We start from the raw sequence: 13,463 nt of genomic DNA, 5'->3' as shown, positions 1-13,463 counted from the left end.
ATGGGGTCATTCTGTTTCTAGTCCCTGGGATTAGCTAGGCTTTCAGACCCTTTCACACAGTTCTCTAAAAAGGAGCTTCAGAATCACAAAGAACCTTGGCAGGTTACATCAAAGAATACAGGGTCAGGAGCAGCTCCAACCTAGCCAAGCCTGACTTTCTGGAGGGTGTGGTATGGGATCAGTTTAGACAAACTGAAGTTCTGTCTTAGTTAGGGTTTTTATTGCTGTGAAGAGACACCATGACCATGGCAACTCTTATAAAGTGAAACATTTAATTGGAGTGGCTTGTTTACAGTTTCAGAGGTTCAGTCCTATCATCATGACAGAGAGTGTAGTGGATATAGACATACATGGTGTTGGTGACATCTAGACAAAAAGGAGCTGGAAGTTGACTGATTCACTGGGTGGTATCAAAGCCTTCCCACACAATGAGAAAGTTCCTCCAGCAAAGCCATATCCACTCCTGCAAAGCCACACCTCCTTATAGTGTCACTCCCTGTGAGATTATGGGAGCCAAATATATTCAAAATACCACAAGTGCCAGCTGAGTATTGGTTTTGTCTCCATCTTTCCACTCCCCAACAGTCTTGGGCACCTACAGCCTGGCATAGCAGAACTTCCTCCTTTCTCCTAGCAGGGCACAGCCATGGCTTCTCCTGCCTCCTCCAGTCAGCAAGGTTTGCTGTCATTCCACTGTAGCCCCTCCAATGTCCTCTTATCCAGTTTGTGGTTCCAGACCTTGAAGACAGATGCTCTCTTTATTCTGAATTTTCTGACCTAGGGAATTGGTGGGCTGTGGGGCTGAGAGATACCCTGAGAGATGCTCCCATCTCTGGGTGAAGGCACCAGTTCCTCCATTTTCTGTGTATCCTGGTGCTTCATTCAAAGCTGTGCTCCGACATCATGTCAAGGGGAAATGTCTTCTGTCTCTTACAGAACACCATTCAAAGGACATGCATTGATGCTTTTCCAAGATAAAATGCTGCTTGGTGCATTTCTGTGTGTATGGAGTGTTTATTGAAATTTCCATATACATCAATACTCAGCAGACAACAACAACAACAAAGTTCTTCTGTAGCCTCACCTCACCACTTGAAGTGCTAATGGACATGCCTAGACCTGTTTCTCATTTTAAGAAACCACTTTGGAAGAGAAATAGATGAATTATTTTGAATGCCAATTATAGATAATATTTAATTTACAGAGCTAGATGGAGACATTTTCAGTTGTTCGCTACTTTGGTAGTTAGTATGGGACTTTTAGGTGCTTGTTCTAAAAAATTTATGCCTCATATTTATATATTGAAGCCTATTGTCCAGTGTGATGATATTATTGACTGGGACCTTTAGTTAGTGGCCATGTCATGAGCACAATTGTGTCTTCTGATTAGGGACCAAACATCAGCAATGTTTGACCCAGAGATTTAGCCCTCACCACATAGAAAATAGGCTGGCATCATGACCATGAACTTCATGGTCACCAATCTTGGGAGCAAATTTCTGTTTATAGGCCATATAGCTCATGATTCATACTCACATGTATATGTATTGCACTCATGTGTATTTAGATACACGTCCTTATGGAACTCTTGAGCTCATGAAATCTTCTTCCCTCAGTTTCACTTGTATATGGGATTATATCTACCACAGCACTCAGATTACAGCTAATCATGAATTGTTTTTGACATTTGAAAATTATTAAGATACTAGGGCTGTGGTTAATGAGGTAGGTGTTCCATAAGCCACTTATAGATGTAAGAAATAGAGGGCTTGCTGAGAGACTCCAGTGTAGTCAATCTTCTACAAAGCTTCTGATTCACATGAAGAGATTTGGAACTTGGAGAAAAGGAGAAAGAGGATGAGGAGGAGCTGAGGTAAAGAAGGGAGTAAGAGATGCGGGTACAGTGGGGGATGAAGGAAGCTTGATATCCATTGCTGCTCACACGAATACATTGTCATGAGGGGATTCATTTTAGGTGTCACAAAGGTGTCTCTTTGTGAGACCTTACTCAAGGTCAGAGAATCTGAGCTTGCTTTACCCAGCAGGGCTGCATAAGGAGATGATTTGACCACAGGTGTGTTTACCAGGTGTTTGGAAGGGTTTACACTTGGCTGTACACTGTGCTTTGATCTTGCAAGGAGAAAGTCTTTTGCCTCTTCCCCTAACATATTATAAAAAGCCCATTTGAATAAAGGACTGGGCAAGTGGGTATTGACCCAGGGTCCTCCCTTAGCTATCCTGTGTCTCTGTCTTTTCTCTCCATCTATATTTCTATCTTTCTACCTAATATTTCCTTATCCCTCTCTCCTCCACCTAAGAACTCATCAAAAGATGGGGAAAGGTGGGAGCTGGTCTCCCATGGGCTCCCATATGGCAACTGAATGTGAAGCTTGGGTATGGAGGATAAAGAGAAGGAACACCACAGGATAAGTGGGTATGCTCAAAAAATTATTGGGGTACAGTGATTTTCTTCACTTTGGGAGTAAAATTGTAAATATAGAACAGGGTAATAATAGGTTCCAGCAAATATATATATATATATTTAGGAGTAAAGTTATATATAAGTAAGTCACAAAAGTTAGGTAAAGGAATATTGTGAAGGTTTAATAGAAAGTAACTTAGAGGGCTGGAGAGATGGCTCAGAGGTTAAGAGCGCTGGCTGCTCTTCCAGAGGTCCTGAGTTCAATTCCCAGCAACCACATGGTGGCTCACAACCATCTGTAATGAGATCTGGTGCCCTCTTCTGGCCTGCAGTCATACATGCAGACAGAACATTGTATGCATAATAAATAAATAAATCTTTAAAAAAAAAAAAGAAAGAAAGAAAGTAACTTAGAGTAGAGTAGGTTTTGCCCAGCATGGGGCCTGAGATGCAGAAATCAGAGTCCAGGACCAAGCAGCTACTGCAGACTTGGCAGTCTGAGAGTGGCTTCAGGAGCCCCTACTGTAAGCAGCAGCAACAAGAGCAGCAGCTGACCTAGCATCAGTATCACTGAGACGCACGAGGCATCAGCAAGTTACAGGCAGCGGATGCTGAGAGAGCCAGCACAAGTAGCGAGGAGTGTCTGTGTGCTTTCTGCCATGGAAGAGCCACAGTGAGGAGAGCACAGTCAGCTAGGGTGTTTATGAGGACTGACATGGCTGGAGGCTATGCTCTGCAACCTTGATGAGCCGAGCAGAAATGCCCTGGGAGAGCTCACATGGAGAGCCAAGTGGGCAGCTGGAGGGTGAGTGAGCAGGGCACCTTGGCCGCTGCATGAGAGACAAAGCTTCTGGGGGGAAAATGTCCATGGGGAGCACATCAGGAGAGCCAGGGAGCAGGTGCCTCCAAGTCTGAGTGTGTTCCGGGGAGACCAGGGTCCCTGTAAAGATGAGGCAGCATCCCTCGAGGGTGAAACAGTGGTGGAGGTAGTGCTGCGGACCCGAGGGCTGGCTGACAGAACACCCAGATGAGATGTGCCCAGGTGTGGAGAGGACAGTGGAGGTCTTGAAATCCTCCCTGCAATGGAGAGCAGAGGGTCCTGCAATGCAGAGCAGGAACTGCTAAGTGAGGCAGAGCCATGCTCCAGGCTGAACCTCGGAGATGCACTGAAAGCCAGGCCAGCCAGGAGCTCCCAGTGGCAGGGTGAGGCAGAGCGATGGAGCTGCCCTGAGGGCGGCATTTGGCTGTGCAAGCAAGGCAGTGCACAAAGGATGCAAGGCCACAGGCAAGGCAGGTAACTAGAGCTGAGAGCGAAGTTTTAGAGACTCTTGTTTGGACCGGGTTGTTGCATTCAAGGGAACTGCAACACATTTTGGGTTGTGAGTTGCTTCATATTGGGAGCTTTTCACTTCAAATTCATTATGACATGGACAGCTATACAAAGACTTCAGAGAAGCTGAAGAGCCAGGCCCTGATCTTGAGCTTTCAGTAGGATGTTAAGACTGGTATTAGAACGGGCTTGTTGAACTTTTCAGACTTAAGAAATAGGATGGACAGGAGTGGTTCCGTTGCAATGCAACTGTTTTGTGTATGCATATATGCTTTGTTAACTGTGGTGACTCATGGACTGGTTTGTGTAAGAAAGGAACTGTTTAGAAAAGGAACTGTTCTGTGTAGAAATGGAGACGTTTCAGTTTTTTTCTATCCAGGCTCAAGATGAAGCTTCAAAAAATATATAATAAGGGGGAGTTTTTATACTCCACAGTCTCTTTAATTAAAAAATAGAACTGATGAGTATGGTTGGAATAAAAGATTTTGCTGCTGTAATGGAGCAGCTCAAATGCAAAAAACATTTTCTTGTTCTTTGTATGGATAATGTTAGCCTGTATTAATGTACCCCATGTTTTGTTAGCAAGAAATACAAAAGGTTCTATTAAGAAATTGCTTTCGGATGTTTGCTAAAGTTAATGAAGTGTAGATAGTTCTATTATGAGTTGGCTTTTGGATGTAAATTTGTGAGAATTTTAATTGTGTATAGTAATATTCACACTAGAATTATAATGTTAACCTGTTAATGTTAATGAACCATGGTATGGTGATGCTAAGGACTCCTTAGATTTGATGTGGTTGCATCAGGAGTTTATCAACTTAAAAAAGTGATGCAGCTAAAACTAAAAAGGCCATTCCATCTTGACCATCCTTTATTCCTTTATTAGGAGATATTGCAGCAATGGGAGCATATGTCTTGCTATGACACCTATTGACAATGATAACCAATTAACTATTCCAAGGACTGAGTATTAGTTAGAGCCAGAACCTGGGCAGATTTGCTCCTAGAAAACTGCTAGAAATATGCGGTCACTTGCTAAAGTCCCTCTTGGGGCTGGAGTGATAGCTCAGTGGTTAAGAGCACTGACTGCTCTTCCAGAGGACCCAGATTAGATCCCCAGAACCCACATAACCACATAACAGCTCACAACACCTGTAACTCAAGTCTCAGGGGATCTGAGGGCACTGAATGCACATGAAGCAAAGGCATACATGCATTAAAACACCTAAGTACACTAAACAAACAAACAAACAAACAAACAAATAAATGATTAAATAAATAAATAAATAAATAAATAAACAAATAAAGTCACTCCTCCACAGATAAAGTCCACAAGCTCTGGGAAAGCTGGAATGGAGCCCAGACCTCCAACTAGATACTTGGGTGATCTTATGTCCTACTTGTTGGGAAGTCAGGAAGTTGAGGGCCCTGTGAGTCTCCATGGCAGCCTTTAACTATGGGTTTTGACATTTTTACCACTTTTCTCAGTCTCCATTAGGCTTGAAACAGGTGAGTTGCCCCTACAGTGCTATTGCATAAACGAATATGAATTAGTTTTCCACAAGGTAGTAAGACCTCCTTCATCTAAAGTCTCCATTTTCAGGGTTCCACATCTCTCCCACAGGCCTCCTCATTGTCAGCACATGCACTTGCTCTTGTCAAATGACATCTGCTCATATGGTTGGCACAGTGACTGTGGAGGGTGCAGTCCTTGGGGGCCATTGCTTCACTGTTTAGGACTTTTCAGTCTCTGTGATAAAACTCAGGAGTTCTTTTTCTGGTTAAGTGATGGAGCCTGATCTCCTCCCAGAGACATTTCCCCTGGTGTCAGAGACACAGGACATAACCTGACTCTCAGGACAAATGTGCCTGTGCTCCCATCTGCAGTACTCAAGGGTAGCTTCTTGTGGGTGCCAAGCACTGAACCTTGAGCCTGTAACTGGCTGTTCCATTCAGAATTTGAGCAGGCCCTTGGGAAAATGTAGTGGGAATCCCCCTACTCCATGAAGAAGGGGAACTGGATGTGGGATTGAGAGGTTGGAATCACTGCAGCCAAGACATCGCTCACAAGCCCACTCACAGGCCTGGAGTCTACTGGGCCCCAGAAGAGCTTACATGGCAGGATAAGAAGTTCCATACTTCACACCATTCCACGGTTCAGGGGGCTCAGGAGGAGCAAACCGCAGAAGTCCTACAGGTGGCTTGGCAAAGGGAATTCCCAGGAAGGTGTGGACTCCCATGTTGATATCCTCCAAGTGGACAAGGCTACCCTGCACCTGTCTGGTGTGGGTGTTCCTGATGGGCCTGCATGAGTCCTGGCCTGGAAATAAAGAGGTGACAAATGGGTTAGTCTGCCCAATCAGCCATTTTGGTTGCTCTGTCCTTTCTACCCTCTTCTTGGCCTCATCAAAGACCCTAGACTGAAAACACAGCCTTTACATATTTTCTGCCTTACAGTCTTCATTGAGGTACCTCCAGGTCTAGTCCATTCACCAGACTCATTTAGGCACCATGGGACTCAAAGATATTACTCAGCCCTATGAGCTTCCTGCACAGAGCCACATATGTGCCAATGACACAGTCTCCTTTTCATCAACTCTATGGGAGCCAGTATAGGGACTATTCGGTCACACTGAACATTATCCCATGTAGCCTAGCTGCATGCACAATGTTTCATCCTCACAGAAAAGCTCTCTATAAAGTTCACATGAAACCTGGTAACCTGTCCTTCCCACTAGAGGCTGTAGGCCATAACCCAGAACAGGGACAGCGTTTATGACCAACTGGTAAAATCGAACACAAATGAAGAAATTTCATTGACTGCTTTCCTTTGTTTGCTTGTTTGTTTGTTCTTTATTTTCTTGACCCGAGGTCTTCCTCGGTAGCCCAGACTGGTCTTACAGTTGGAGATCCTCCTGTCTCAACCTCCTGGGTGCTTAATTTGCAGTTGTGTAACTACACCCAGATCACACTTCTCTTCTTGAGTAATCCTGGGCACTATAAGTCAGACTCTGTCATTTGCTGCCCCTGTGGATGAGACAGGCCTGGGAAGGATAGAAGGGATGGGACACGTCTTTTTCATCTTATAGTTGTCAGTGATTCTGAATCCAAACATTCAAACAAACAACATTTAAAATAACAGCCATGTGTGAATCTGGCAGAACCTCCTTTCTAGAAGGTGCTGGTGACCTCCCAGACCTCTGGCAAAAACTGGGAAGAGTCTCAGGCTGAGGTGAGTGCAGCCTCCTTAGTGATGATGCATGTCTAGAGGTCACCAGAGTTCACACTAGGAGGATTTGTGGTAAGAGGCACCTAGGGTTGCACACACACACACACACACACACACACACACACACACACACACACACACACACTGAGCACAGTGCCCTCCTGACTCAGCTCTGATAAGGACCTGAAAATTGTTGACTCACCCAAAGCACATGCTAATTGCCCCAGAAACCAAGCCCCAGATAAGGAACATGGAGAAGGGAACCCAGATTTCTAGGTACAACTGTAGGTTGTAGGACTGGACTGTTTGCATATCTTAGTGGCAGCCAGTACCTTGTGCAGGGCCTTTATAGAGTACCACGACACTTCTCTATTCTGAGAGTGACACACGAGGACCCTTCAGCATCATGAAGTTATGCTGTTATTACCCAAGTCAGTAGCAGCTACAGTTTCAGACACACAGAGAGGAAATGTCTCCTCTGTTCCTCTATCCCTTGACATTAAATCCAACACAACTGAGAGCCCATCATGCTGGGGTAGCTTCTCAGTATTGGAGGTCCTCTGGTCTCCATACCCCTTGTTTGGTAGAGGGGCTAGACTGTGGACTTTTGTAGGGAATTAGGAGATTCACATTTCCCACACTGCCATCTCCACTGGCTCTTTCCTCTCTGGTACTTTTTCTCCTGCAATCTCAGTCAACAACTCTTATCAAGTTTTGATAGCTTGGACATGGGTCCCCATTCCTCCCTGGATAGGCTTACTGTGCACAGAGAAGAGAAGCAGTGCTGTGGGATGTTAATGTATGTTCTGTGGGAGCCCTTCTTGGGTTCCTTGTGGCGTTACCCAGCAGGTTTGCATAGAGGATGATTAGGACCATGGGCCTGAGTGCAGGTGTCTGAGATGGTCTGCACTTGGCTGTACTGGGGGATGGTCTGTTTGTCAAGTTGCTCTGATTGGTCAATAAATAAAACCTGATTGGTCGTGGCTAGGCAGGAAGTATAGGCGGGACTAACAGAGGAGAAATAAAAGAACAGGAAGGCAGAAGGAGACGCTGCCAGCCACTGCCAGGACAAGCAGCATGTGAAGATGCTGGTAAGCCACGAGCCGCGTGGCAAGGTATAGATTTGTAGAGGTGCGTTACTTTAGGATATAGGAACAGTTGACAGGAGGCCTGCCACGGCCATACAGTTTGTAAGCAATGTGAGTCTCTGTGTTTACTTGGTTGGGTCTGAGCGGCTGTGGGACTGGCGGGTGACAGAGATTTGTCCTGACTGTGGGCAAGGCCGGAAAACTCTAGCTACAAAGCAGAAGCCTACAGGCCAGAGAATTCAGCCATCCAGGAAGTCTGTCTGAAGGCATGCTTAGCTCCCAGTCCTGAGTCTGTGCTGCTGTGTGCTATCGACTTCCTGTTAATGTCACAATATATGAACCTTGCCAGGACAGGAACTTGGAACCAAAGGAGAGGAGGCAGAGTAGGAACAATGGGGTAGGACAGGCCAAGGAACTTGAACTCTCCCACAAGTTCAGGCTCTGACATGGAGAATTTGGCAGCTCTGACTCTAGTCATTTCCCCATTGCCAGCTTAGTGAGCCTCCCCCTGCACATGGAGGAGGAGAAGCAGGAGCCCAAAGACCATAGCATTCAGCCAGCTATGAAGTTGTTTCAGTGGCATGATCAGCTCTCAGACTGTAGTCTGTGCTGCTACATAGGACTCCCACATTACACAAACAGGAAGCACAATCTGTGGGACTTTTCTAGGCAAGTTTAAGTCCAAAGGATGTAGGTGGGAACTTGGTGTGGTGGGGCAAAGTCCTCATTGTAGGAAAACTGTTTAGTCAGAATGATAGAAGCAATGGCCAGGAGGCAGGGCAAGTCACCTCTGCTATTTCTATTCTCTCTTTGTCCTCATGGAAAGGCACACCATGGATTCTGAAGATCTTCTGGGATACCAGGAACCCAATCCTCATTCCTGGGCAAAGAGGAAGAAGTCAGAGGGCTTCTCTGAGTAATTACTCACTCAAGACATCACAGGAGAGACAGGAAAATGCAGGAGCTCTGACTGTGACCTTCATCCTCAAGACTCCTCTGTGCTTTGAGGACTCAGTTTACTGAGCCTGCTTCCAGACTCCCTAGTCCCTACAACTAACTTAGGGTCTTCTTGGCCACCTCCCTGTTAAGTCACAGTTGTTTGACCAAAACACACTACTATTCTGGGTCCTTTAAAGTCCAAAGCTCCTATTCACTCCACCCTCATGTTGTATCTCCTCTAGTGGTCAGTTCCTGCCAAGATCAACCTCATGGTTATTTACCCATTTAACAAATATTTTTAATTGTTTGTGTTTATTTATTTAATTTTTTTTTTTTGTGTGTGTGTGTGTGTGTGTGTGTGTATTCTCCCAGACCATGGCTCACATATGGAAGTGAAGGGACAATTTGTGGAAGTCTATATTCTAATTCCACCATATGGAGCCCAAAGTCAAACTTACATCATCAGGATTGGAGGAATGTTCACTTACCACCCCTTGATAAATATCATATATAACCATATGACAAGCATTTAAGGGGAATTGCTGGCCCCAACACTGGAGTCAATCTGATATTGACTCCTATGAATAATTTATCAGAACCCATGATAAATCTGAGATAAAAGTCTGTAAATAGAAGTTTCAGAATCACAATAAAATGCTGACATGATATATCAAAGGATGCGGGATCAGAAGTCCATATTCAGTCCAGACTGCTTTCCTAGAGGAAGTGGTGTGGGGGTCAGTGTCAGTCACCTTTACTGCCACCTGAGAATTGACCTTGTCTCCAAATTATCTTCATTATTATCTAAATAATAGTTATAGTCCAACAGCATGGCACTGTGGGACTTTTTCTTTGGTGTCTGTCTGGCTGTTTACCTGGCACAGCACAGCTCACCTTTTCCTGTCTCCTCCAATCAACGGTGATTCCTTTGATTCAGTGTCACCCCACCAATGCACTATTGTCCTTTCTGTGGTCTTAGCCTTTCTTGGCAGGTGTTCTTTCTACTCCAAGTTTCCAACCAAAGGAAGAGCTGGGCCATGAGTGCTGAGAAGTTGTCAGTTCCTCCAATCTTGTGATGAAGAAAATAGATTCTCAATGGACCTTGGGCATCTCTGTGCGTTTTAATCCCAGACATGTTTGTAGCTCAGCTAGAAGAATCCCTGTGTGCTCTGCTACTAACTGCACCATCACCCAGAGGCCCTATATTGAAGATGGCCATGGCCACAGTAAAAATGTGAATGAAGAATATGCTTAGCTTCTATTCTGTGGAGGGAGGCAGGGAGTGAGTAGGGAGAACATGATAAAAAAAGAGATGAGATAGATGATAGATAGATAGATAGATAGATGATAGATAGATAGAGAAGAATGTAAAGAATCAAGGCCATGAAAATTCCTTCAATGAGATACTACTATATCCTTGCTCAATAATCAGATTTAAGACCCATAAAGCCAAGTGTTGGCAAAGACATGGAGCTACTGGCACTACATACACCACTGGAGAAGATATAAAATGATATGGTCATTATAGACATCAGTTAGACAGCTCTTTTAAAGGTTAAACACATTTATTCTGTGATTGAGTAATTCTACTCCCAGGTCTTTAGTTCAACAATTGAAAAAAACCTATCACAAAAACTCATACTTCCAAAGGTCATAAGAGCTTCAATAAGAGTAGTGAAAATGAGGTCATTCAAGTGTGCATCAACTAGGGATTGGGTAAAATACGTTGTGTGCATATATGGAAAGACAGTGTTAACCAAATACAGCACACTTGAATCTTCAGGACCTCTTAGTCAGTAACAGGACCAGTCACATAGGAATCCTTTTCTGACATAGGATAGCTAGAACTCTGATGTTTCTAAGTTATATGCAGTTTCCAAACAGAACCATCAGAAAGTGGTTGCCCTGGAGCAGAGACCAGGCAATGACTGACAGAGAGGAGCTCATGGGAACTTCTTCAGGTCAAAGTAGGAGACTCATACTTATGTGGAAATGATTGCATAGCTCATATTTTTATGCAAAATTTGCCCATCTATGCTGGTAAGTAGGCAAATTTGGGTGCATAGAAATCATTGACAGAATCAGAGATTCTAAAAAGTGACACTGGGGATGGGGGCAATAGATGGAGGAAGAGAACATAAGGGAATGGAATGGTAGAGCTGGAACAGAGTGGGAGTGGAGAGCAACAAAAGAGATAGCATGATGGAGGGAGACATCATGGGGATAGAGAGAAACTGGGTGCTAGGGAAGTTCCCAGAAATCCACAAGGATGACCCCAGCTTAAACTACTAGCAAAAGTAGCAAAAGAGGGTGCCTGAATTGGCTTACTCCAGTAATCAGATTGGTGAATACCCTAATTGTCATCATTGAGCCTTAATTCAGTAATTGATGGATGCAGATGCAGAGATCCACAGCCAAACACCAGGCCCAGCTCCAGGAGTCAAAGAGAAAGAAGTGGGATTCTATGAGCAAGAGGCATCAAGGTCATAATGGGGAAACCTACAGAGACAACCAAACTGGTGGGAACTCATGAACATTAGACCAGCAGCTGTGGAGCAACCATGGGACTGGACTAGACCCTCTGCATAAGTGAGACAATGGTGTAGCTTGATCTGCTTGAGGGGCCCCTGGAAGTGAGATTGGGATCCATCTCTGGTGCATGAGCTGGAGTTTTGGAGCCCACTCCCTATGTTGGGCACCTTGCACAGCCTTGATATGGTAGGAATGGCTACGACCTGCCTCAGCCGAATGTACCAGGCTCTGCTGACTTCCCATGGGAGGCCTTATCATGTTGGAGGAGAAAATATTGGATGGGCTAGTGAGGGGAAGGCTAGAAGAGTGGGAGGAGGGAAGAGAGGGGGATCTGTGGTTGGTAAGTAAAATGAATTAAAAATTCCTTAATAAAATAAATGACACAGCTACTGAAAGTCTAAAGACCAGTTGGTGAAGTGTCCTGTATGTCAGCAGAAATGGAGACCTCACAGATGCATGGGTGCAGCAGGAGCTCAAGTCCCCAATAAAAGTATCTGGCAACTACCCTCCTAGACTCAAAGGAAGGGATCTTCTCCGACCATCTACTGATCCAAGGCTAAAAGATAGTCTTATCTTTTGTCTGTTCCCTGTGCAATGTGGAATATAGTAATCATCCCATCCATAAATGCTATAGATTAAGTGTCTCCCCTCCATACTCTCTGTGTGTTCAGGACCTATCTATGCAGATGTTCTCAACTCTCTGGTGAACATCTGGGATTTTGGAACTGAAAGGACCACTCCACCAGATTCTTCCAAGCTCAAAGACATGGAAGTAGCTTCTTTACATTACCAAGAAAGTCTGGTGTGTCCTCTTAATCCTTGGCTGGTGTGTAGCATGATGTGGGGTAACATCCCTATGTGCTCTGTCACCCAGTACACCATCATTCAGAGGCTCTTCACTGATGATGGTGGAGATCATAGTGAACATGTAGAATGAAGAAGACTCAAATTCTGTGTGTGTGGAGGGGGTGTAATGGAACCTTTCATTTGTAGACAGGAAGAGGGAGGTGGACTAAAGTCTAAAGAGTCTTCTTCATAGAGATACTACTGCATATGCATACACTCAGTGGTGGCAAAGACAGGGAGTCACTGGCATGCTCACACATGCATGCCCAGAGGAGATGGGCATAGTCATGGTGAAAGACAGGCTGACCTCTTCTTCCAAAGTTAAACACACTTGTGCTGGGACTCAGCAAATCTATTCCTGTTGATATAGCCTACCTGAATTACCAGCATGCCTTTTCCATTCTGTATCTGACCTTGTCCTCTGTCTCTGTGGCATCTATTATCAGGTCAGCTCAAATCTGAACGCTACAATGAGGATATTAAGAGTCTGGCCACGAGGAAGCTCCCATCATGGGCATCATTATTTGTTCCATCAGCTCAGTGTAATGAAAAATGACAATCTTTGGATGAGAAAGCTAGCTCTCAATATATAGCATACCTGATTTTACCTTAATTTTGGAATTCATGGTCTTCAAAATTGTGAACAAATTCCTATTGGTTTTAAGCCACATAGGTTATGATATATACAAACTCATGTATGTATGTTACATGTATCAATCTATGAATATATGCAATTGTGATGCAGTGTGTGTGTGTATGTTACAGGCTGACCTTTAACTCTTGAGCTCATATATTCCACCTGCCTTGGTCTTCCAAGTAGCTAGACCACATGTGTCTGCCATAGACCTGAGCTTGCAGCTTATGATAATTTTTGTTATGGTCACATAAACTTTCTAAGATACTAGGGCTGTGGCAATTCAAATGTTTTACAAGATACTTATATACATGAGAATACTTAAAGCTTATTAACAGATGGACATGAGATTTTGACATCCAATCACCTCTGATGTGTCAATTTTCCCAAATATCTGACGTGCAAACAGGATACTGAATCCAGGCTGTTATACATGTGAGACA

At 44.4% G+C, this 13,463-nt stretch overlaps 1 pseudogene; it reads right to left on the bottom strand.

The window, feature by feature from the left end:
- The window catches only part of LOC102903097 (liver carboxylesterase-like), a 30,402-nt pseudogene extending 21,750 nt beyond the window's left edge, over positions 1-8,652 (bottom strand).
- Between the last annotated feature and the right edge of the window lie 4,811 nt (positions 8,653-13,463).

This window comes from Peromyscus maniculatus, chromosome 5, assembly GCF_049852395.1.
Source record: "Peromyscus maniculatus bairdii isolate BWxNUB_F1_BW_parent chromosome 5, HU_Pman_BW_mat_3.1, whole genome shotgun sequence".
In the NCBI taxonomy this organism is placed as follows: domain Eukaryota; kingdom Metazoa; phylum Chordata; class Mammalia; order Rodentia; family Cricetidae; genus Peromyscus; species Peromyscus maniculatus.
The sequence above is the reverse complement of the archived record's forward strand: the minus strand, read 5'-3'. Positions and strand labels throughout refer to the sequence as shown.